General features: G+C 52.7%; 1 protein-coding gene across 1 annotated transcript in view; it reads right to left on the bottom strand.

Moving 5' to 3' along the window:
- Nucleotides 1-24170, bottom strand: part of LOC144826472 (tropomodulin-3-like) — a 537152-nt gene that overhangs the window by 354605 nt on the left and 158377 nt on the right. The gene's annotated exons all lie outside the window — the stretch shown is intronic.

Raw genomic sequence — 24170 nt, 5'->3', positions numbered from 1 at the left:
GGAGACACAGGTTTAACGTTGTAGGTTTAAACATTACAATCCTAAAGAAATATCACAACCAAATATGTTTTCCAATGCCTGCTAGCACAGAGACATCAATAAACCACTGTGTATAGCTTTTCTACGGCACCGTAGCCTTTTGGTGAATTGACAAATGGTTTATCAATGTTTCAAGAGCCTGAGATGGCACTATTGGAATAGATTTACATTTACTTCCTTGAGCTTTTGGTAATAAAGAGCCTTCCGCTGTACTGTACAATAGAAGCAACGAAATATTTAAAAAAAACAAAAAAACAACATCACTAATATTTAAATATCACATACACAATTCAATCTGAAAGGTGAGTAAATGATTCTTGGAACGGACATCTTTAGCATGGTTTCCCCCAACCTTTGGCCTTTAACCGCTTCGCCGCGGCGGAATGTCTGCCGCGGTGCACCAAAAAATGTTGCTTGCGCAGTTCGGACGGCCCCTGGCCGTCCGACGCAATGAAGCGGTTAATCCTCCTGTTTTTGCGGACTTATTTTTGCTGACCTAATGACCCTGCACACTTTACCACTGCTAACCAGTGCTAAAGTGTGTGTGTATCCTCTCCCTAGAACATGGTAACACTGGTTTCCACCCTATTGACATACTTAATTTCATTGCAAGTTCATGGTACAGTGGTACTACATTTATCTAGGTCGTGTAAATGAAATGCAACTAGTGGCTCTGCAGCACTTATTGTGCCACCCACTTAAGTAGCCTTTTAAAACATGTTTCAGGTCTGCCATTGCAACCTGTGAGTGTAGTTTTAAACTGCCATTTCGACCTGGCAAAATACAGCTTTAGCCAGGCCTAAACTTTTCTTTAAATACATACCAGTCACACCTAGGGTAGGACCAACACAAACTAAAGGCCACGGTAGAGTGTATTAAAATAATTTGACATGTACTTTTAACCTTTTACATGTCATGGTAGTGAAAAACAGGGTCTGCCTCTCCCACAGGATAATACTGGGTTACCTTATTATATTTTATAAGTGATAACTTTCAATTGGGAGCAGTTAGGAATATTAATTTTAAACCCTCTTTATGATAAAGTTGGATTTTAAAGTCCCAATTCAGAAAATGGCACTTTTAGAAAGTTGAATCAAATGTTTGAGAATGCACTCCTTCCCTTAGATAATTTAATCCTTTGTCAATTAAAAACGTACTCCCATTGCTCAAGAAGCCCACCCTCGACCCCTCCCTTTCCGGTAATTATAGACCCATCTCTCTTTTGCCTAGTTTGGCCAAGGTTTGCGAAAAGGCGGTCACTTCGCAGTTAACCAACTATGTGGCGAAGTCGGGCGCGCTACATCCTGCGCAGTCGGGGTTCCGGGCCGCCCATAGCACAGAGTCGGCACTGCTGGAGGTGGCTGAGGCAATTAGGGACTGTTTGGATGCCGGCGGGAGAGCAGCTTTGGTGATGCTGGATCTCTCGGCGGCATTCGATACGGTTCCCCATTCTCTCCTCCTCGAGCGACTTGCCGACATTGGCATTGCGGCCATGGCGTGGAGCCTTGTTGCAATCCTTTTTGGAGGATAGGTCACAGCAAGTCTGGCTGCCCCCGTTTGCCTCGTCACCCTCCCCTCTCTCCACTGGTGTCCCGCAGGGCTCTTCCCTTAGCCCCCTTTTGTTTAACATCTTTGTGACTCCCCTGGTTTACCTGGCGGAGTCATTGGGGGCTAAGGTGATGGCCTATGCGGACGACACGCAGTTATTGTTCACCTGGAGAAGGGGCGAGGACTCGGTCAACACGGCTCAGCGCTGTCTTTCTGCGGTGTTTCGCTGGCTGGCCAATGCACAACTTAAGTGCAACGAGGAGAAGTTGGACGTGCTCCTGTTTGGAGCGTTTCCTGCTGGTTTTAGAGCCAGACTGTGGCCTCCAGACTTTCCGCCCCCTCAATCAGACAAGGGCCTTGCAAAAAACTTGGGGGTCTGGTTTGAGGAAAATTTGAATTTTGCGACGCATGTCAAAAAACTTACAGGGACTTGCTTTGGCATACTTAAAACCCTGCGAAAATTCCTCCCCCTTCTGCCTGTGGAGGCCAAAGAAACAGTAGTCCGGGCATTGATCCTTTCTCGGCTGGATTACTCCAACGCACTTTTAGTTGGATGTCCAGGCTATCTGATAAAAAAACTACAGGTAGTCCAAAACGCGGCTGCTCGGCTCCTACTGGGTCTCCCTTCCAGGCAGAGCGTGCGGGTCCATCTCCGCCACCTTCATTGGCTCCCAGTTGAGGCCAGTTTGAAATTTAAAATGCTGGCCATTGTCCAACGGGCTTTGTATAGATTGGGCCCACTCTATCTGCAGAAGCGCTTTGCTTTCTATACCCCTTCCAGGATTCTGCGGTCTTCCGACCAACTCCTTAACCAGAACCCGCGCTTTTTGCGCCAGAGGTTAGGTGGCTGCTCTTTCACCCGTAAAGCTGGCCTAGCCTGGAATGAGCTTCCTCTTCCTCTCAGGAGGGTTTCTGATCCGGCTGTCTTCAAAAAGAACTTAAAAACACTATTGTTCTGAGCCCTTTTTTAGGTTTCGACCTGGCGAAAGCACTGCGAAGCAGTGCTCCGCCCAGGGCGAAATCTTATGTCTTACACTGTGTGCTTTAGTTCAGCCTCTCTCTTCCATTGGCTAGCTCCATAAATGGAGGCTAGCCATTGGAAGAGAGAACTGTCCGTCATTTCCCGAGGCGATTGGTGGGCGTTCCCGCCGATTCTTTCCCTCTCCGCAACGTCATGAAGACGTGGCCACTGTGGGCTGTACTTTTTTTTTTATATACCGATCTTTGCGTTCATTTTTCGCCTTGTCCCTGTCCCGCTGGCTGTTTCCTGACCACCCTCCCGCTGTCCGTGTGCCTGCCCGCCCCCCTCCCGCTGTCCATGAGCCCGTTCACCCACCCCCCTCCCGCTGTCCGTAAGCCCGTTACCCCGCCCCCCCATCCCGGTGCTGTTGGCTTTCATCACGTCCTGCTCTTCAGCTCGGGTCATACAGCAGCTGATGGGGAAGAAATAAACATGGCGGCTTCAACAAGGAAACTTCAGCCGTCACGTCACGCGCCACCCTCACTCTGGTGAGTCTGAATATCGTGAGTTTGAGTTCCGGGGAGTCAGAACATCCCCTAATGTCTTCTGTGTACGAAAGAGACCTAAGGTGCAGTCGGTAATAGTAATATGTATCAGTGTCAGTGCTTAGAAATGGCAGGCGTGTGGTACGAACTGCTATACAATACAAGTTATTATGTTAGGAAGGCTGTACTCCCTCCCCTGAATGCCGACCAACCGTTGGACCCACCGAACTTTCAGTCCGCTTTGGTTGTGGGAAAGAGGAGTGGTTCAGTGACTGAGATGTGGGACCGTGGCTCCAGGAGACTGGGATTCCAATCCCGGTTTGGCTACTTGACCAACTGGTGTCACCCTGGGCATGTAACTTTATCCCGGGCGCCTCAATTCCCTTCTATTCTTAAATCTCCGAGCGCACAGAGGTGATTGAGTGGGTACATTCGTAGGGAGCTATATCCAGTTGTGGGGACACGTGCCATTAGGATGGTAAAGGTTTGTGCCTTTGTAGCCACACACCCTGTGTCAGCCAAAAGCAGCACGCTGAGTAAACTCTCACAGCTACCTATCTACTTCGAAGGACGAGCCTTTTTCTCCTGTCATCCCTCCTCCTTGTCTCTCTCTCTCTCCCCAGCCTGGGTGTGACTTTGACTCAGCCTCTGTAACTTATTTCCATAAATCACAATGGCCCGCCTCGTGCGGACCCTCACTTTCGGATTGTGCCTGCTGGCGTTGTGCAAGGCTCACACAAGTAAGTTGTGGAACTTTTGGCTGGGTCCTTGCGCTCCAAGTTTGCGGTCTCCTTGGGATGCACGATTCGACCACGCTTTGTGGCGTGGTTTGCATGCGTGTGTGTCTGTGCACAGGAGCTTTAACAGAATGCTATGTTGCGGATCCGCACAGAAAGTTGAAAAGCGTGGCGTTTTGACGGACAGTTGGAGGCACTTGGCACTAACAACAAGCATTTTCAATGCAATGGTTTCGCCTTTGGAAAAGTTAGAGCTAATGGCAATGTAAATGACAATGCCATCTATTTTGCTATTCTCAAAACAAACACATAAATTCAAATTTTGACATTTACAATGCCAATAGCTCTAACTTTTCCAAAGGCGAAACCATTGCATTGAAAATGCTTGTTTCTAGAGGCTCTTCCTTCTTAGCTGGTTGGTGGGGAGGGTTCAGGGTAGCAGCGCCGGGACACTCTGAGTAGCTGTGCGCTTTAGAAATGCAGTATAACATAACATAACATATGTTTGCAATGCATGCACCCAGATACTATGAAACGTCCCATATCACAGCGATTAACAAGTCCAGCAGGAAGATTAAATACATAAAGATTAGTATAATGATTGAAAAATAATGACAAACAAGGATGGTTCAGGAATAAGTTGCGTACTGGGAGAGATTTCTTCCCCAATCAGCAGTGCGAAAGATGGGTGCGCAAGGAAAGTGCCCTTTGTCTAGACTTTTAGGAAGTTGCCATTTTCTTGTCCTTGACCATTTGTTGCCTGTATCCTGGATCACATGACTAGGTGTAGCTGGCTGTCGGTCTTTGAGTACAGTTCCCAGACAGTGCGACAAGCGGGAATAGGTGTTGGCAAGATGGGCCATTTCTGCATTGATAGGGGGGTAGCGCTGTGATCTACCACACTGGCACATCACAAAAGCTCTGCCTCAGCACACTTACAAAAGGTTTTACCCTAGTCTTTTGTGTCCCCAGACAAACTTGGGCCATGGCAGGGAGTAAAGAAATTCCAAACATCATTGAGGATGGAACCCTCTGTACACTTCTCCAATTTCAAAGCTGGCACCAAGGATAACTAGTGGACCCTCAGACTACACTTTTCATTACACCACTGGAACTATGGAAGACTCGGAAGGATTGCTGAGCTCCTCTGCTGCAATAAGGATTGCTGCTCTGCTGCCCCGCTTCCTGAGTGAGAAGGACTGGATCTGCACCTTGAACCCAGGACAATCAGTGTGACTAAGGGCTAGTTGGCCGGCCTCCTCATCAGAGCTTCAGGGATAGAAAAGGTTCCAACCACCTTGAACCCTGCTTGTGGACTGCTTGCTGCGAGCCCTGCCCCTAAATGGTGCCACACCAGCCCTGGACCTTTGGAAGTGGGACTGAAGGTGCTCTGCCATTACCAGTTGTGGTCCTAGTAGAACAGACGCCGTGTGACATATCTTGCACCTCCGGATTGGAGCTGCTGCTACGCAATACATCCGACGTGGGACCATGCAACACTCCGCACCCAGGATTTGAGGGGCTTGTTTAGCCTGAATTTGTGACTCTGTCCCAGTATGTCACAACCACATTATTACTGTTGGTGCTTTGTGCTTTTAAGCACTATTTTACCGAAATCTTTGAAATTACATATCTCCAGTTCAAAGGAATGGAGTTTTGTTGCTTTGGTGTCAAATCATGTATCACATTTTACTCTATCATTTTAAATTGGTGTGGAATTTTACTTGTGTTGCGTTTTCACTTTATTACTGTCTGTGTGCCGCATATATACTTTACACATTGCCTTTAAGGTAAGGCGGACTGCTTTGTGCCAAGCTACCAGAGGGGTATGCACAGGTTAATTTAGGGTTTGTTTGTGTTTCACCCAGACCAGAATTGTGGTTGCTGCTTGAGTAGGGTTTCACCCCCTTCAACCAGTAAACCAATTTCCTACAAAGATCAAAAAATACTTCCCGGAGAAACTAGGCAAAACGCACAGTTTCATATGCCCCTAAACACCCTTGGAGTTCTAATACAGCACCATATTTGCCTGATCTTTTCCTGCCATCTTAAAAGTCGCCCTACCACTTTTGACACATGGAGAAAGATAATGCTTTGCTCCCTCTTTTGCAGTAAGGACACACCAGAAAAAAAGAGTACTGGGTTTTCCAGGCAATTTAGGAGACAAACACATGCTTTCCACTTAGCTTTTCCCAATTTCATTAATTTTTTGAAGAATTACTTTGCATCCAACCAAAATCTCTTCTTTGTTTGGGAGGGTCCTATTGAGTGCTACACGCATGCTGACAAACATTGGTTGCAATGCCCGCATCTAATTGGGGGATGCATGTTTCCAAAAAGGTTTTTAAAAATGAACCGTTGTAAGGATGAATGCAAATAAAAAAAATACAAGTCAAAGCAGACGGCCTATTAGCTTTGGCTCTGACATGGACTATTAATGCTAGACAGATAAGCACATGTGCACATGTGAAATGCGGTCACTCACAGAGAAAAGAGCCAATGACTGAGGTGGGCTGACCCACTGCCCCATACTGCAGGCTGTGGTGGGCTGAAGCAAAACGTAAAAGGCACTTAATAGACCAATGAATGAAGAAGACTGACAGAAAGCCCCTCTATGTGCAAGTACAAAACGAAGCTGCCAAAATAGCTAAAGCGGTCTCTATGCCAGATTAGAAATCGTGAATATTATACCACAAGCCCACTACATCCAATATGTTTGGCTTTAATGTCCTAATGTGCAAAGGAATCATTTGTGCACACAAGTGTTTTCGTGCTTCATCACATTAAAGCCCGTCATAACAGCTTTCCCATTTCTTATAATAAATACTTTCCAGGCCTTGCCCTTAAGATGTTTGGGTCAAGATAATGTTTGTCTCATTGTATAACAGCTTAGGATGTTTCTGATAATTGCCTGTGTTGCCTTGAAAGCCAGATCTGCTGCTACAGAAGCAGAGGGAACGCTTTGATTGAAGTGCCCTTATTTGTTAGATGACAAAGGTAGAAAGTATTTCTAAGGGAATTCACAAGAAGGGGTAGATTAAAAGTCTAGTTCACTGACACTAGCAAAGTCAGTTCCAACATAGAACACACACAGAGGAGCTTTCGGTCAGCCCTATTCAGCCACTGGTCTGTTGCAGTGTCAATCACGTTTTGCTTCCACCCACTCAACGTACAGCATGGGAAAAGGGCCATTCAACTTTATGCATTGGCTGCATTTACTGTGAGAGATGGCATTCTACCTCCATATAACTGCGCAGCGACCCAGAAAAATATTGCACTGTAGTGCTAGGACTATTGTGCAAATGCCTCCTTTCAATGTTTTTTGGTACTTTTTAAAAATGTTATTTTTATTTACCTATGCAGAGGCCCGGTAGCTCTCAAGAATTACAACCACCGGATCCACACTGCAACTAGGAGGTCTACCCCACCACACAAAGTTACTGCTAGCAACTGGCTATGTTGAATAGACTTTAAATTATTGCAAGCGGACATGTGTGCACACGCATGCATGAGCATTCACGGGTGGCCATTGACATCTTTTGACACTTTTGGTGCAAGTTCATTATAAACAAGCATTAGAAATGCAATCGGGCTCGGATTTATTTGAGTTTGAGCTAATGGCATTGTAAATGCCAATGTCTTTTTGCCATGTGTTATGGAGTGTGTGCATGTGGTGTGTAGTGGAAGTATCTTGGTTGAATTGTAATTTTACCAATGGTGGCATGCTGTGCTTTATATGAATATGTTTAAAAGTAAAGTGTACCATACTGCGATTGCTTGGTGGAAAAGTGCACTGCCGGCTGGAGGTGTGTGTGCCTGGTGGAAGGGTGCACTGACGGCTGGTGGGTGTGTGCTTGGTAAAAGCGTGCACAGATGGATGATGGTTGTTGGTGTTTGTGCATGGTGAAAGCATTCATTGACGGCTGGGGGTGTGTTGTTGTGTGTGTTGTTTTCTGTGTGCTGGTGAGTGTGTGGTGGTGAGTCTGTGGGGGTGAGCCTGGGGAGTGAGTGTGGTGGTGAGTGTGTTGTGTTGAGTGGTGACAAGTGTGTGGTGTTGAGAGACTGAGGTGTGTGGTTTGTGTGTGCGTTATGTGTGTGTGGTGTATGTGTGTGTGGTGTTTTCTGCACACTCACACACTGCCCCTACACATTCACACACTGCTCACCCGCACACTCCCAATGTCACCCTGCATAGTCACACACTGTTTACCCTGGACACTCATTCTGCACACTCACACAATGTGCACCCTGACACACTGTCACTCTGCACTCACTGTCACTCTGCACTCACTGTCACTCTGCACTCACTGTCACTCTGCACTCACTGTCACTCTGCACTCACTGTCACTCTGCACTCACTGTCACTCTGCACTCACTGTCACTCTGCACTCACTGTCACTCTGCACTCACTGTCACTCTGCACTCACTGTCACTCATTATCACTCTGCACTCACTGTCACTCATTATCACTCTGCACTCACTGTCACTCATTATCACTCTGCACTCACTGTCACTCATTATCACTCTGCACTCACTGTCACTCATTATCACTCTGCACTCACTGTCACTCATTATCACTCTGCACTCACTGTCACTCATTATCACTCTGCACTCACTGTCACTCATTATCACTCTGCACTCACTGTCACTCTGCACTCACTGTCACTCTGCACTCACTGTCACTCTGCACTCACTGTCACTCTGCACTCACTGTCACTCTGCACTCACTGTCACTCTGCACTCACTGTCACTCATTATCACTCTGCACTCACTGTCACTCATTATCACTCTGCACTCACTGTCACTCATTATCACTCTGCACTCACTGTCACTCATTATCACTCTGCACTCACTGTCACTCTGCACTCACTGTCACTCTGCACTCACTGTCACTCATTATCACTCTGCACTCACTGTCACTCATTATCACTCTGCACTCACTGTCACTCATTATCACTCTGCACTCACTGTCACTCATTATCACTCACTGTCACTCTGCCGTCACTCTGCACTCACTGTCACTCTGCCGTCACTCTGCACTCACTGTCACTCTGCCGTCACTCTGCACTCACTCTGCCCTCACTGTCACTCTGCCGTCACTCTGCCGTCACTCTGCCGTCACTCTGCACTCACTCTGCCCTCACTGTCACTCTGCCGTCACTCTGCCGTCACTCTGCCGTCACTCTGCCGTCACTCTGCCGTCACTCTGCCGTCACTCTGCCGTCACTCTGCCGTCACTCTGCACTCACTCTGCCCTCACTGTCACTCTGCCGTCACTCTGCCGTCACTCTGCACTCACTCTGCCCTCACTGTCACTCTGCCGTCACTCTGCACTCACTCTGCCGTCACTCTGCACTCACTCTGCCCTCACTGTCACTCTGCCGTCACTCTGCACTCACTCTGCCGTCACTCTGCCGTCACTCTGCACTCACTCTGCCCTCACCGTCACTCTGCACTCACTCTGCACTCACTCTGCACTCACTCTGCACTCACTCTGCACTCACTCTGCACTCACTCTGCACTCACTCTGCACTCACTCTGCACTCACTCTGCACTCACTCTGCCCTCACTCTGCCCTCACTCTGCCCTCACTCTGCCCTCACTCTGCCCTCACTCTGCCCTCACTGTCACTCTGCCCTCACTGTCACTCTGCCCTCACTGTCACTCTGCCCTCACTGTCACTCTGCACTCACTGTCACTCTGCCCTCACTGTCACTCTGCTGTCACTCTGCACTCACTGTCACTCTGCCCTCACTGTCACTCTGCCCTCACTGTCACTCTGCCCTCACTGTCACTCTGCTGTCACTCTGCCCTCACTGTCACTCTGCCCTCACTGTCACTCTGCACTCACTCTGCCCTCACTGTCACTCTGCCCTCACTGTCACTCTGCCCTCACTGTCACTCTGCCCTCACTGTCACTCTGCCCTCACTGTCACTCTGCCCTCACTGTCACTCTGCTGTCACTCTGCCCTCACTGTCACTCTGCCCTCACTGTCACTCTGCTGTCACTCTGCCCTCACTGTCACTCTGCCCTCACTGTCACTCTGCCCTCACTGTCACTCTGCCCTCACTGTCACTCTGCCCTCACTGTCACTCTGCCCTCACTGTCACTCTGCCCTCACTGTCACTCTGCCCTCACTGTCACTCTGCCCTCACTGTCACTCTGCCCTCACTGTCACTCTGCACTCACTGTCACTCTGCCCTCACTGTCACTCTGCTGTCACTCTGCCCTCACTGTCACTCTGCACTCACTGTCACTCTGCACTCACTGTCACTCTGCCCTCACTGTCACTCTGCTGTCACTCTGCACTCACTGTCACTCTGCACTCGCTGTCACTCTGCACTCGCTGTCACTCTGCACTCGCTGTCACTCTGCACTCGCTGTCACTCTGCACTCGCTGTCACTCTGCCCTCACTGTCACTCTGCCCTCACTGTCACTCTGCTGTCACTCTGCCCTCACTGTCACTCTGCCCTCACTGTCACTCTGCCCTCACTGTCACTCTGCCCTCACTGTCACTCTGCCCTCACTGTCACTCTGCCCTCACTGTCACTCTGCACTCACTGTCACTCTGCCCTCACTGTCACTCTGCACTCACTGTCACTCTGCCCTCACTGTCACTCTGCACTCGCTGTCACTCTGCACTCGCTGTCACTCTGCACTCGCTGTCACTCTGCCCTCACTGTCACTCTGCCCTCACTGTCACTCTGCCCTCACTGTCACTCTGCCCTCACTGTCACTCTGCCCTCACTGTCACTCTGCCCTCACTGTCACTCTGCCCTCACTGTCACTCTGCCCTCACTGTCACTCTGCCCTCACTGTCACTCTGCACTCACTGTCACTCTGCACTCACTGTCACTCTGCACTCACTGTCACTCTGCACTCACTGTCACTCTGCACTCACTGTCACTCTGCACTCACTGTCACTCTGCACTCACTGTCACTCTGCACTCACTGTCACTCTGCACTCACTGTCACTCTGCACTCACTGTCACTCTGCACTCACTGTCACTCTGCACTCACTGTCACTCTGCACTCACTGTCACTCTGCACTCACTGTCACTCTGCCCTCACTGTCACTCTGCCCTCACTGTCACTCTGCTGTCACTCTGCACTCGCTGTCACTCTGCACTCGCTGTCACTCTGCACTCACTGTCACTCTGCACTCACTGTCACTCTGCCCTCACTGTCACTCTGCCCTCACTGTCACTCTGCTGTCACTCTGCCCTCACTGTCACTCTGCCCTCACTGTCACTCTGCACTCGCTGTCACTCTGCCCTCACTGTCACTCTGCACTCGCTGTCACTCTGCCCTCACTGTCACTCTGCACTCGCTGTCACTCTGCCCTCACTGTCACTCTGCCGTCACTCTGCACTCACTCTGCCCTCACTGTCACTCTGCCCTCACTCTGCCGTCACTCTGCCCTCACTCTGCCCTCACTCTGCCCTCACTCTGCCCTCACTCTGCCCTCACTCTGCCCTCACTCTGCCCTCACTCTGCCGTCACTCTGCCCTCACTCTGCCGTCACTCTGCCCTCACTCTGCACTCACTGTCACTCTGCACTCACTGTCACTCTGCACTCACTGTCACTCTGCACTCACTGTCACTCTGCACTCACTGTCACTCTGCACTCACTGTCACTCTGCACTCACTGTCACTCTGCACTCACTGTCACTCTGCACTCACTGTCACTCTGCACTCACTGTCACTCTGCACTCACTGTCACTCTGCACTCACTGTCACTCTGCACTCACTGTCACTCTGCACTCACTCTGCCCTCACTCTGCCCTCACTCTGCCCTCACTCTGCCCTCACTCTGCCCTCACTCTGCACTCACTGTCACTCTGCCGTCACTCTGCACTCACTGTCACTCTGCACTCACTGTCACTCTGCACTCACTGTCACTCTGCACTCACTGTCACTCTGCACTCACTGTCACTCTGCACTCACTGTCACTCTGCCCTCACTGTCACTCTGCCCTCACTGTCACTCTGCCCTCACTGTCACTCTGCCCTCACTGTCACTCTGCCCTCACTGTCACTCTGCACTCACTGTCACTCTGCACTCACTGTCACTCTGCACTCACTGTCACTCTGCACTCACTGTCACTCTGCACTCACTGTCACTCTGCACTCACTGTCACTCTGCACTCACTGTCACTCTGCACTCACTGTCACTCTGCACTCACTGTCACTCTGCACTCACTGTCACTCTGCACTCACTGTCACTCTGCACTCACTGTCACTCTGCACTCACTGTCACTCTGCACTCACTGTCACTCTGCACTCACTGTCACTCTGCCCTCACTCTGCCCTCACTCTGCCCTCACTCTGCCCTCACTCTGCCCTCACTCTGCCCTCACTCTGCCCTCACTCTGCCCTCACTCTGCCCTCACTCTGCCCTCACTCTGCCCTCACTCTGCCCTCACTCTGCCCTCACTCTGCCCTCACTCTGCCCTCACTCTGCCCTCACTCTGCCCTCACTCTGCCCTCACTCTGCCCTCACTCTGCACTCACTCTGCACTCACTCTGCCCTCACTCTGCCGTCACTCTGCCGTCACTCTGCACTCACTGTCACTCTGCCGTCACTCTGCACTCACTGTCACTCTGCACTCACTGTCACTCTGCACTCACTGTCACTCTGCACTCACTGTCACTCTGCACTCACTGTCACTCTGCACTCACTGTCACTCTGCACTCACTGTCACTCTGCACTCACTGTCACTCTGCACTCACTGTCACTCTGCACTCACTGTCACTCTGCCCTCACTGTCACTCTGCCCTCACTGTCACTCTGCTGTCACTCTGCACTCACTGTCACTCTGCACTCACTGTCACTCTGCACTCACTGTCACTCTGCACTCACTGTCACTCTGCCGTCACTCTGCACTCACTGTCACTCTGCACTCACTGTCACTCTGCACTCACTGTCACTCTGCACTCACTGTCACTCTGCACTCACTGTCACTCTGCACTCACTGTCACTCTGCACTCACTGTCACTCTGCACTCACTCTGCCCTCACTGTCACTCTGCCCTCACTGTCACTCTGCCCTCACTGTCACTCTGCCCTCACTGTCACTCTGCCCTCACTGTCACTCTGCCCTCACTGTCACTCTGCCCTCACTGTCACTCTGCCCTCACTGTCACTCTGCCCTCACTGTCACTCTGCCCTCACTGTCACTCTGCACTCACTGTCACTCTGCCCTCACTGTCACTCTGCACTCACTGTCACTCTGCACTCACTGTCACTCTGCACTCACTGTCACTCTGCACTCACTGTCACTCTGCACTCACTGTCACTCTGCCCTCACTGTCACTCTGCCCTCACTGTCACTCTGCCCTCACTGTCACTCTGCCCTCACTGTCACTCTGCACTCACTGTCACTCTGCACTCACTGTCACTCTGCACTCACTGTCACTCTGCACTCACTGTCACTCTGCACTCACTCTGCACTCACTCTGCCGTCACTCTGCACTCACTCTGCACTCACTCTGCCCTCACTCTGCCCTCACTCTGCACTCACTCTGCACTCACTCTGCACTCACTCTGCACTCACTCTGCACTCACTCTGCACTCACTCTGCACTCACTCTGCACTCACTCTGCACTCACTCTGCACTCACTCTGCACTCATTGTCACTCTGCACTCACTCTGCACTCACTGTCACTCTGCCCTCACTGTCACTCTGCCCTCACTGTCACTCTGCCCTCACTGTCACTCTGCCCTCACTGTCACTCTGCCCTCACTGTCACTCTGCCCTCGCTGTCACTCTGCCCTCACTGTCACTCTGCCCTCACTGTCACTCTGCCCTCGCTGTCACTCTGCCCTCACTGTCACTCTGCCCTCACTGTCACTCTGCCCTCACTGTCACTCTGCCCTCGCTGTCACTCTGCCCTCGCTGTCACTCTGCCCTCGCTGTCACTCTGCCCTCGCTGTCACTCTGCCCTCGCTGTCACTCTGCCCTCGCTGTCACTCTGCCCTCGCTGTCACTCTGCCCTCGCTGTCACTCTGCCCTCGCTGTCACTCTGCACTCGCTGTCACTCTGCAGTCACTCTGCACTCGCTGTCACTCTGCAGTCACTCTGCCCTCACTGTCACTCTGCCGTCACTCTGCAGTCACTCTGCCCTCACTGTCACTCTGCCGTCACTCTGCACTCACTCTGCCCTCACTGTCACTCTGCCGTCACTCTGCACTCACTCTGCCCTCACTGTCACTCTGCCGTCACTCTGCCGTCACTCTGCACTCACTCTGCCCTCACTCTGCCCTCACTCTGCCCTCACTCTGCCCTCACTCTGCCCTCACTCTGCCCTCACTCTGCCCTCACTCTGCCCTCACTCTGCCCTCACTCTGCCCTCACTCTGCCCTCACTCTGCCCTCACTCTGCACTCACTCTGCACTCACTCTGCACTCACTCTGCACTCACTCTGCACTCACTCTGCACTCACTCTGCACTCACTGTCACTCTGCAGTCACTGTCACTCTGCAGTCACTCTGCCCTCGCTGTCACTCTGCAGTCACTCTGCACTCGCTGTCACTCTGCACTCGCTGTCACTCTGCCCTCACTGTCACTCTGCCGTCACTCTGCACTCACTCTGCCCTCACTGTCACTCTGCCGTCACTCTGCACTCACTCTGCCCTCACTGTCACTCTGCCGTCACTCTGCACTCACTCTGCCCTCACTGTCACTCTGCCGTCACTCTGCACTCACTCTGCCCTCACTGTCACTCTGCCGTCACTCTGCACTCACTCTGCCCTCACTGTCACTCTGCCGTCACTCTGCACTCACTCTGCCCTCACTGTCACTCTGCACTCACTCTGCCCTCACTGTCACTCTGCCGTCACTCTGCACTCACTCTGCCCTCACTGTCACTCTGCCGTCACTCTGCCGTCACTCTGCACTCACTCTGCCGTCACTCTGCCGTCACTCTGCACTCACTCTGCACTCACTCTGCACTCACTCTGCACTCACTCTGCACTCACTCTGCACTCACTCTGCACTCACTCTGCACTCACTCTGCACTCACTCTGCACTCACTCTGCACTCACTCTGCACTCACTCTGCACTCACTCTGCACTCACTCTGCACTCACTGTCACTCTGCACTCACTGTCACTCTGCACTCACTGTCACTCTGCACTCACTGTCACTCTGCCGTCACTCTGCACTCACTCTGCACTCACTCTGCACTCACTGTCACTCTGCACTCACTGTCACTCTGCACTCACTGTCACTCTGCACTCACTGTCACTCTGCACTCACTGTCACTCTGCACTCACTGTCACTCTGCACTCACTGTCACTCTGCACTCACTGTCACTCTGCACTCACTGTCACTCTGCACTCACTGTCACTCTGCACTCACTGTCACTCTGCACTCACTGTCACTCTGCCCTCACTGTCACTCTGCCCTCACTCTGCCCTCACTCTGCCCTCACTCTGCCCTCACTCTGCCCTCACTCTGCCCTCACTCTGCCCTCACTCTGCCCTCACTCTGCCCTCACTCTGCCCTCACTCTGCCCTCTGCCCTCACTGTCACTCTGCCCTCACTGTCACTCTGCCCTCACTGTCACTCTGCCCTCACTGTCACTCTGCCCTCACTGTCACTCTGCCCTCACTGTCACTCTGCCCTCACTGTCACTCTGCCCTCACTGTCACTCTGCCCTCACTGTCACTCTGCACTCGCTGTCACTGCACTCACTCTGCACTCGCTGTCACTGCACTCACTCTGCACTCGATGTCTCTGCACTCGCTGTCACTCTGCACTCGCTGTCACTCTGCACTCGCTGTCACTCTGCACTCGCTGTCACTCTGCACTCGCTGTCACTCTGCACTCGCTGTCACTCTGCACTCGCTGTCACTCTGCACTCGCTGTCACTCTGCACTCGCTGTCACTCTGCACTCGCTGTCACTCTGCACTCACTCTGCACTCACTCTGCCCTCACTCTGCCGTCACTCTGCCGTCACTCTGCCGTCACTCTGCCGTCACTCTGCCGTCACTCTGCCGTCACTCTGCACTCACTCTGCACTCACTCTGCACTCACTCTGCACTCACTCTGCACTCACTCTGCACTCACTCTGCACTCACTCTGCACTCACTCTGCACTCACTCTGCACTCACTCTGCACTCACTCTGCACTCACTCTGCACTCACTCTGCACTCACTCTGCACTCACTCTGCACTCACTCTGCCCTCACTGTCACTCTGCCGTCACTCTGCACTCACTCTGCCCTCACTGTCACTCTGCCGTCACTCTGCACTCACTCTGCCCTCACTGTCACTCTGCCGTCACTCTGCACTCACTCTGCCCTCACTGTCACTCTGCCGTCACTCTGCAGTCACTCTGCACTCACTCTGCCCTCACTGTCACTCTGCCATCACTCTGCCGTCACTCTGCACTCACTCTGCCCTCACTGTCACTCTGCCATCACTCTGCCGTCACTCTGCACTCACTCTGCCCTCACTGTCACTCTGCCGTCACTCTGCCCTCACTGTCACTCTGCACTCACTGTCACTCTGCACTCACTGTCACTCTGCACTCACTGTCACTCTGCACTCACTGTCACTCTGCACTCACTGTCACTCTGCACTCACTGTCACTCTGCACTCACTGTCACTCTGCACTCACTGTCACTCTGCACTCACTGTCACTCTGCAGTCACTGTCACTCTGCAGTCACTCTGCCCTCGCTGTCACTCTGCCCTCACTGTCACTCTGCCCTCGCTGTCACTCTGCCCTCACTGTCACTCTGCCCTCACTGTCACTCTGCCCTCACTGTCACTCTGCCCTCACTGTCACTCTGCCCTCACTGTCACTCTGCCCTCACTGTCACTCTGCCCTCACTGTCACTCTGCCCTCACTGTCACTCTGCACTCACTGTCACTCTGCCCTCACTGTCACTCTGCACTCACTGTCACTCTGCACTCACTGTCACTCTGCACTCACTGTCACTCTGCACTCACTGTCACTCTGCACTCACTGTCACTCTGCACTCACTGTCACTCTGCACTCACTGTCACTCTGCACTCACTGTCACTCTGCACTCACTGTCACTCTGCAGTCACTGTCACTCTGCAGTCACTCTGCACTCACTGTCACTCTGCAGTCACTCTGCACTCACTGTCACTCTGCAGTCACTCTGCACTCGCTGTCACTGCACTCACTCTGCACTCGCTGTCACTGCACTCACTCTGCACTCGCTGTCACTGCACTCACTCTGCACTCGATGTCACTGCACTCGCTGTCACTGCTGTCACTCTGCACTCGCTGTCACTCTGCACTCGCTGTCACTCTGCACTCGCTGTCACTCTGCACTCGCTGTCACTCTGCACTCGCTGTCACTCTGCACTCGCTGTCACTCTGCACTCGCTGTCACTCTGCACTCGCTGTCACTCTGCACTCGCTGTCACTCTGCACTCGCTGTCACTCTGCACTCGCTGTCACTCTGCACTCGCTGTCACTCTGCACTCGCTGTCACTCTGCACTCGCTGTCACTCTGCACTCGCTGTCACTCTGCACTCACTGTCACTCTGCACTCACTGTCACTCTGCACTCACTGTCACTCTGCACTCACTGTCACTCTGCACTCACTGTCACTCTGCACTCACTCTGCACTCACTCTGCACTCACTCTGCTGTCACTCTGCTGTCACTCTGCTGTCACTCTGCACTCACTGTCACTCTGCTGTCACTCTGCTGTCACTCTGCTGTCACTCTGCTGTCACTCTGCCGTCACTCTGCCGTCACTCTGCACTCACTGTCACTCTGCACTCGCTGTCACTCTGCACTCACTCTGCACTCACTCTGCCGTCACTCTGCACTCACTCTGCCCTCACTGTCACTCTGCCCTCACTGTCACTCTGCCGTCACTCTGCACTCACTCTGCCCTCACTGTCACTCTGCCCTCACTGTCACTCTGCACTCACTCTGCCCTCACTGTCACTCTGCACTCACTCTGCACTCACTGTCACTCTGCACTCACTGTCACTCTGCACTCACTGTCACTCTGCACTCACTGTCACTCTGCACTCACTGTCACTCTGCACTCACTGTCACTCTGCACTCACTGTCACTCTGCACTCACTCTGCACTCACTGTCACTCTGCACTCACTGTCACTCTGCACTCACTGTCACTCTGCACTCACTGTCACTCTGCTGTCACTCTGCTGTCACTCTGCTGTCACTCTGCTGTCACTCTGCCGTCACTCTGCCGTCACTCTGCACTCACTGTCACTCTGCACTCGCTGTCACTCTGCACTCACTCTGCACTCACTCTGCACTCACTCTGCACTCACTCTGCACTCACTCTGCACTCACTGTCACTCTGCCGTCACTCTGCACTCACTCTGCCCTCACTGTCACTCTGCCCTCACTGTCACTCTGCACTCACTCTGCCCTCACTGTCACTCTGCACTCACTCTGCACTCACTGTCACTCTGCACTCACTGTCACTCTGCACTCACTGTCACTCTGCACTCACTGTCACTCTGCACTCACTGTCACTCTGCACTCACTGTCACTCTGCACTCACTGTCACTCTGCACTCACTCTGCACTCACTGTCACTCTGCACTCACTGTCACTCTGCACTCACTGTCACTCTGCACTCACTCTGCACTCACTGTCACTCTGCACTCACTCTGCACTCGCAGTCACTCTGCACTCGCAGTCACTCTGCACTCGCAGTCACTCTGCACTCGCAGTCACTCTGCACTCGCAGTCACTCTGCACTCGCAGTCACTCTGCACTCTGCCGTCACTCTGCACTCACTGTCACTCTGCCGTCACTCTGCACTCACTGTCACTCTGCCGTCACTCTGCACTCACTGTCACTCTGCACTCACTGTCACTCTGCACTCACTCTGCCGTCACTCTGCACTCACTCTGCCGTCACTCTGCCGTCACTCTGCCCTCGCTGTCACTCTGCCGTCACTCTGCACTCGCTGTCACTCTGCACTCGCTGTCACTCTGCACTCGCTGTCACTCTGCACTCGCTGTCACTCTGCACTCGCTGTCACTCTGCACTCGCTGTCACTCTGCACTCGCTGTCACTCTGCACTCGCTGTCACTCTGCACTCGCTGTCACTCTGCACTCGCTGTCACTCTGCACTCGCTGTCACTCTGCCCTCGCTGTCACTCTGCCCTCGCTGTCACTCTGCCCTCGCTGTCACTCTGCCCTCGCTGTCACTCTGCCCTCGCTGTCACTCTGCCCTCACTGTCACTCTGCCCTCACTGTCACTCTGCCCTCACTGTCACTCTGCTGTCACTCTGCCCTCACTGTCACTCTGCCCTCACTGTCACTCTGCTGTCACTCTGCCCTCACTGTCACTCTGCCCTCACTGTCACTCTGCCCTCACTGTCACTCTGCCCTCACTGTCACTCTGCCCTCACTGTCACTCTGCCCTCACTGTCACTCTGCTGTCACTGTCACTCTGCTGTCACTCTGCACTCTGCTGTCACTCTGCACTCTGCTGTCACTCTGCACTCTGCTGTCACTCTGCACTCTGCTGTCACTCTGCACTCTGCTGTCACTCTGCACTCTGCTGTCACTCTGCACTCTGCTGTCACTCTGCACTCTGCTGTCACTCTGCACTCTGCTGTCACTCTGCACTCACTGTCACTCTGCTGTCACTGTCACTCTGCTGTCACTCTGCACTCTGCTGTCACTCTGCACTCTGCTGTCACTCTGCACTCTGCTGTCACTCTGCACTCTGCTGTCACTCTGCACTCTGCTGTCACTCTGCACTCTGCTGTCACTCTGCACTCTGCTGTCACTCTGCACTCTGCTGTCACTCTGCACTCTGCTGTCACTCTGCACTCTGCTGTCACTCTGCACTCTGCTGTCACTCTGCACTCTGCTGTCACTCTGCACTCACTGTCACTCTGCACTCACTGTCACTCTGCTGTCACTCTGCCCTCACTGTCACTCTGCCCTCACTGTCACTCTGCCCTCACTGTCACTCTGCCCTCACTGTCACTCTGCACTCACTGTCACTCTGCACTCACTCTGCACTCACTGTCACTCTGCACTCACTGTCACTCTGCACTCACTGTCACTCTGCCCTCACTGTCACTCTGCCGTCACTCTGCCGTCACTCTGCCGTCACTCTGCCGTCACTCTGCCGTCACTCTGCCGTCACTCTGCCGTCACTCTGCCGTCACTCTGCCGTCACTCTGCCGTCACTCTGCCGTCACTCTGCCGTCACTCTGCCGTCACTCTGCACTCGCTGTCACTCTGCACTCACTGTCACTCTGCACTCACTGTCACTCTGCACTCACTGTCACTCTGCACTCACTGTCACTCTGCACTCACTCTGCACTCACTGTCACTCTGCACTCACTCTGCCCTCACTGTCACTCTGCCGTCACTCTGCCGTCACTCTGCCGTCACTCTGCCGTCACTCTGCCGTCACTCTGCCGTCACTCTGCCGTCACTCTGCCGTCACTCTGCCGTCACTCTGCCGTCACTCTGCCGTCACTCTGCCGTCACTCTGCCGTCACTCTGCCGTCACTCTGCCGTCACTCTGCCGTCACTCTGCCGTCGCTCTGCCGTCACTCTGCCGTCACTCTGCACTCGCTCTGCCGTCACTCTGCTGTCACTCTGCACTCGCTGTCACTCTGCACTCGCTGTCACTCTGCACTCGCTGTCACTCTGCACTCGCTGTCACTCTGCACTCGCTGTCACTCTGCACTCGCTGTCACTCTGACAGCGAGTGCAGAGTGACAGCGAGTGCAGAGTGACAGCGAGTGCAGAGTGACAGCGAGTGCAGAGTGACAGCGAGTGCAGAGTGACAGCGAGTGCAGAGTGACAGCGAGTGCAGAGTGACAGCGAGTGCAGAGTGACAGCGAGTGCAGAGTGACAGCGAGTGCAGAGTGACAGCGAGTGCAGAGTGACAGCGAGTGCAGAGTGACAGCGAGTGCACTCTGCACTCGCTGTCACTCTGCACTCGCTGTCACTCTGCACTCGCTGTCACTCTGCACTCGCTGTCACTCTGCACTCGCTGTCACTCTGCACTCGCTGTCACTCTGCACTCGCTGTCACTCTGCACTCGCTGTCACTCTGCACTCGCTGTCACTCTGCACTCGCTGTCACTCTGCACTCGCTGTCACTCTGCACTCACTGTCACTCTGCCCTCACTGTCACTCTGCTGTCACTCTGCCCTCACTGTCACTCTGCCCTCACTGTCACTCTGCCCTCACTGTCACTCTGCCCTCACTGTCACTCTGCCCTCACTGTCACTCTGCCCTCACTGTCACTCTGCCCTCACTGTCACTCTGCCCTCACTGTCACTCTGCTGTCACTCTGCCCTCACTGTCACTCTGCCCTCACTGTCACTCTGCTGTCACTCTGCCCTCACTGTCACTCTGCCCTCACTGTCACGCTGTCACTCTGCAGTCACTCTGCACTCTGCAGTCACGCTGTCACTCTGCAGTCACTCTGCACTCTGCAGTCACTCTGCAGTCACTCTGCACTCTGCAGTCACTCTGCAGTCACTCTGCACTCTGCAGTCACTCTGCACTCTGCTGTCACTCTGCAGTCACTCTGCACTCTGCAGTCACTCTGCAGTCACTCTGCACTCTGCAGTCACTCTGCACTCTGCAGTCACTCTGCACTCTGCAGTCACTCTGCACTCTGCAGTCACTCTGCACTCTGCAGTCACTCTGCACTCTGCAGTCACTCTGCACTCTGCAGTCACTCTGCACTCTGCAGTCACTCTGCACTCTGCAGTCACTCTGCACTCTGCAGTCACTCTGCACTCTGCAGTCACTCTGCACTCTGCAGTCACTCTGCACTCTGCAGTCACTCTGCACTCTGCAGTCACTCTGCACTCTGCAGTCACTCTGCACTCTGCAGTCACTCTGCACTCTGCTGTCACTCTGCACTCTGCTGTCACTCTGCACTCTGCTGTCACTCTGCACTCTGCTGTCACTCTGCACTCTGCTGTCACTCTGCACTCTGCTGTCACTCTGCACTCTGCACTCTGCACTCACTCTGCACTCACTCTGCACTCACTCTGCACTCACTCTGCACTCACTCTGCACTCACTCTGCACTCACTCTGCACTCACTCTGCACTCACTCTGCACTCACTGTCACTCTGCACTCACTGTCACTCTGCACTCACTCTGCACTCACTGTCACTCTGCACTCACTGTCACTCTGCACTCACTGTCACTCTGCCCTCACTGTCACTCTGCACTCACTCTGCACTCACTGTCACTCTGCACTCACTGTCACTCTGCACTCACTGTCACTCTGCACTCACTGTCACTCTGCACTCACTGTCACTCTGCACTCACTCTGCACTCACTGTCACTCTGCACTCACTGTCACTCTGCACTCACTGTCACTCTGCACTCACTGTCACTCTGCTGTCACTCTGCCCTCACTGTCACTCTGCCCTCACTGTCACTCTGCCCTCACTGTCACTCTGCACTCACTGTCACTCTGCACTCACTCTGCACTCACTGTCACTCTGCACTCACTGTCACTCTGCACTCACTGTCACTCTGCACTCACTGTCACTCTGCTGTCACTCTGCACTCACTGTCACTCTGCACTCACTGTCACTCTGCACTCACTGTCACTCTGCACTCACTGTCACTCTGCACTCACTGTCACTCTGCACTCACTGTCACTCTGCACTCACTCTGCACTCACTGTCACTCTGCACTCACTGTCACTCTGCACTCACTGTCACTCTGCACTCACTGTCACTCTGCACTCACTGTCACTCTGCACTCACTGTCACTCTGCACTCACTGTCACTCATTATCACTCTGCACTCACTGTCACTCATTATCACTCTGCACTCACTGTCACTCATTATCACTCTGCACTCACTGTCACTCTGCACTCACTGTCACTCTGCACTCACTGTCACTCTGCACTCACTGTCACTCATTATCACTCTGCACTCACTGTCACTCATTATCACTCTGCACTCACTGTCACTCATTATCACTCTGCACTCACTGTCACTCTGCACTCACTGTCACTCACTATCACTCTGCACTCACTGTCACTCACTATCACTCTGCACTCACTGTCACTCACTATCACTCTGCACTCACTGTCACTCATTATCACTCTGCACTCACTGTCACTCATTATCACTCTGCACTCACTGTCACTCATTATCACTCTGCACTCACTGTCACTCTGCACTCACTGTCACTCACTATCACTCTGCACTCACTGTCACTCACTATCACTCTGCACTCACTGTCACTCACTATCACTCTGCACTCACTGTCACTCATTATCACTCTGCACTCACTGTCACTCATTATCACTCTGCACTCACTGTCACTCTGCACTCACTGTCACTCACTATCACTCTGCACTCACTGTCACTCACTATCACTCTGCACTCACTGTCACTCATTATCACTCTGCACTCACTGTCACTCATTATCACTCTGCACTCACTGTCACTCATTATCACTCTGCACTCACTGTCACTCTGCACTCACTGTCACTCACTATCACTCTGCACTCACTGTCACTCACTATCACTCTGCACTCACTGTCACTCACTATCACTCTGCACTCACTGTCACTCATTATCACTCTGCACTCACTGTCACTCATTATCACTCTGCACTCACTGTCACTCTGCACTCACTGTCACTCTGCACTCACTGTCACTCTGCACTCACTGTCACTCTGCACTCACTGTCACTCTGCACTCACTGTCACTCTGCACTCACTGTCACTCATTATCACTCTGCACTCACTGTCACTCATTATCACTCTGCACTCACTGTCACTCATTATCACTCTGCACTCACTGTCACTCATTATCACTCTGCACTCACTGTCACTCATTATCACTCTGCACTCACTGTCACTCATTATCACTCTGCACTCATTATCACTCTGCACTCACTGTCACTCATTATCACTCTGCACTCACTGTCACTCATTATCACTCTGCACTCACTGTCACTCTGCACTCACTGTCACTCTGCACTCACTGTCACTCTGCACTCACTGTCACTCTGCACTCACTGTCACTCATTATCACTCTGCACTCACTGTCACTCATTATCACTCTGCACTCACTGTCACTCATTATCACTCTGCACTCACTGTCACTCATTATCACTCTGCACTCACTGTCACTCATTATCACTCTGCACTCACTGTCACTCATTATCACTCTGCACTCACTGTCACTCATTATCACTCTGCACTCACTGTCACTCTGCACTCACTGTCACTCTGCACTCACTGTCACTCTGCACTCACTGTCACTCTGCACTCACTGTCACTCTGCACTCACTGTCACTCATTATCACTCTGCACTCACTGTCACTCTGCACTCACTGTCACTCATTAT

Source organism: Lissotriton helveticus, chromosome 3_2 (genome assembly GCF_964261635.1).
Source record: "Lissotriton helveticus chromosome 3_2, aLisHel1.1, whole genome shotgun sequence".
Taxonomy (NCBI): Eukaryota; Metazoa; Chordata; class Amphibia; order Caudata; family Salamandridae; genus Lissotriton; species Lissotriton helveticus.
Note: the sequence above shows the minus strand (reverse complement) of the source record. Positions and strands in the feature narration are given on the sequence as shown.